The sequence below is a fragment of the Octopus bimaculoides genome, chromosome 7 (genome assembly GCF_001194135.2).
Source record: "Octopus bimaculoides isolate UCB-OBI-ISO-001 chromosome 7, ASM119413v2, whole genome shotgun sequence".
NCBI classification, from domain to species: domain Eukaryota; kingdom Metazoa; phylum Mollusca; class Cephalopoda; order Octopoda; family Octopodidae; genus Octopus; species Octopus bimaculoides.
In genome coordinates this window covers 73,118,665-73,120,828 of record NC_068987.1, presented here as the reverse complement: position 1 = coordinate 73,120,828, position 2,164 = coordinate 73,118,665, and the positions used below count along the sequence as shown (strand labels likewise).

The following is a 2,164-nucleotide window of genomic DNA, read 5'->3' as shown; positions in this document are numbered from 1 at the left end:
TATATATATATATATATATATATATATATATATATATATGCATATGTGAGCACAGGAAGTCATGAAACGTGTACAATAAAAAATACGAAGTCCGAGTACATGCAATATGAACTATTTTTCAAACAACGACAGATACAAATGGAAAACAAGATAAACAACATAAAGAACGACCCTTCATCAGTTGTTGGCTGTTTTTCTATTCTCGTATTTCAAGCATTTAACAAGATACACTTTCAATAAAACAATTGCTCCTGCAAAGCAAATTAAATAAAATTTGGGATTTTGCAGAGGGTCAAAATTGGTAACACAAACAGGAAGTGCTGCTAAGCCTAAACGAGGTTGTCGTGGCAAACACAAATCAAGCTTGGACAGGAGACAGACAAGAATACGTCTTGTTCCATGTATATTTATATCTATATATCTATCTATATATCTATATATATATATATACATACATACATACATACATACATACATACATACACATACATATATTTTGTGTGTGTGTATGTAAACTCGGTTGCTGTCTGTCTGTCTGTCTCTCTCTTTCTATCTCTCTATCTGTCTGTCTATCTCTATTATCTATCTCTGTCTCTCTGTCTATCTTTATTATCTATCTACCTATCTGTCTGTCTGTGTGTATCTATCCCTATTATCTGTCTGTCTGTCTATCTATCCCTATTATCTGTCTATCTGTCTGTCTGTCTGTCTATCTCTATTTATCTACCTATCTGTCTGTCTGTCTGTATCTATCCCTATTATCTATGTCTCTGTCTATGCTTGCTATTTGTATATACACTCACTTTCTTCAAGGTGAGAATGAATTGAATGTAGTTGTTTGAAACACTGCTTCTTGCAGGTGTATAACTGTTTTATGTAGAAAAGAAACAAAAAATGTTTTATTGCGTATGCGCATGTGTGTATCTGAATATGTATGTATGAAAAATGTGCCGTTCTTCAGCTTTTCAAAGTAGTGCATGTTTATATTTAATACATGCGAACACACACGCACACATTATTTTTTAAAAATTCTGTTAGCCATTTTGTACGTGCGTCTGTTATGTTGCATGTATATTTACGTACTATTGTATATACGTATACACATACACACTCACGCATACGTATGTATGTATATCCTGTGAAATATACTGATTCTGCATTGTTAATTTGCACAAGTTTTACACACTAAAAACACACCTAAGTGTGTGCGTGTGTGTACATACGTGTGTATATATATATATGCAAGGTATGTATAAATCTGTTCTGGATATACCCACGTCTTTCATTGGTTTGTGAATGAATGAATGAAATGAAAACGGGTGTATGTGAGTAGCTCCTTTTTTTTTTTACATGGCGACCCTGTTTTGAATGACTATGGTTTGCGTGAATGTATTATTGCTTCTTTTTTTTAATCATTTGCACTTGTTTGCCTTCATGGCAAAGGAAGAATTAAGGTGGCGACTTCCGTCTGCCCTTTGCCTGGCTAACCTCCGTATATAAAGTATGAGTACCAGTTTTAAACTCGGGTCGGTTCAAAATCGAATTAACGTCTATCTCCTCTAATGCTATGGAAGTCAGTCAATGTGAGGAAGTAATCGTGTTAATCGTATCATATAAATAATGCTGTATTTTTATGTTTGCTTTGTTAACGGTATTTTGTGTTTGATAAAAGTACATTTCACATGTTTTGTGTCGTTTTCCGATACTTGTTCTTTTGCGTTGCCTTTTGTAGCAAAATAGATAAATTATTTCATGGAAGGAAATCGTCGTCGTTGTTGTTGTTGTTGTTGTTGTTAGTACTATTTATTTATTTATCTACCTTTCGTTCTTTCGGACTCGATAAATTACGGGCCAGCTGAGCTCTGGGTTGATGTCATGGACTAACTCACCCCACCAAATTTTCAGGCCTTGTGCCCTTTGTAGAAAAGTATTGATATTATTTATTATCGTGCACAATAATTATTGTTGTTGTGGATAAAATGCCCTGCGGTGTTTTCTACGCCCTTTTTCGTCTCACTTGAAATTTTCCTCAGAAGCCAACTTTTTCTGTCATTCTTTGGTAAATTTTTTGAGTAACACCCTTACGATTTTCGCTAGGGGGAAAAAAAAACAAAACAAAAAAACAAAACCAACTCGGGTTTCCACCACCCACCATTTTCCGAAC

General features: G+C 34.4%; 1 protein-coding gene across 12 annotated transcripts in view; it reads left to right on the top strand.

The window, feature by feature from the left end:
- LOC106882371 (stearoyl-CoA desaturase 5) overlaps positions 1–2,164 on the top strand; it is a 136,656-nt gene that overhangs the window by 12,363 nt on the left and 122,129 nt on the right. For 2 of the 12 annotated variants that reach the window (XM_014933025.2, XM_052969746.1), the window contains exon 1: positions 1,105–1,246. The exons of 9 other annotated variants lie outside the window; for them this stretch is intronic. The gene's annotated coding sequence lies outside the window, so the exon portion shown is untranslated. Of the gene's footprint in view, positions 1–1,104; positions 1,247–2,164 lie in introns of those variants that run through there. One more of the 12 variants, XM_014933029.2, reaches the window with a different exon arrangement.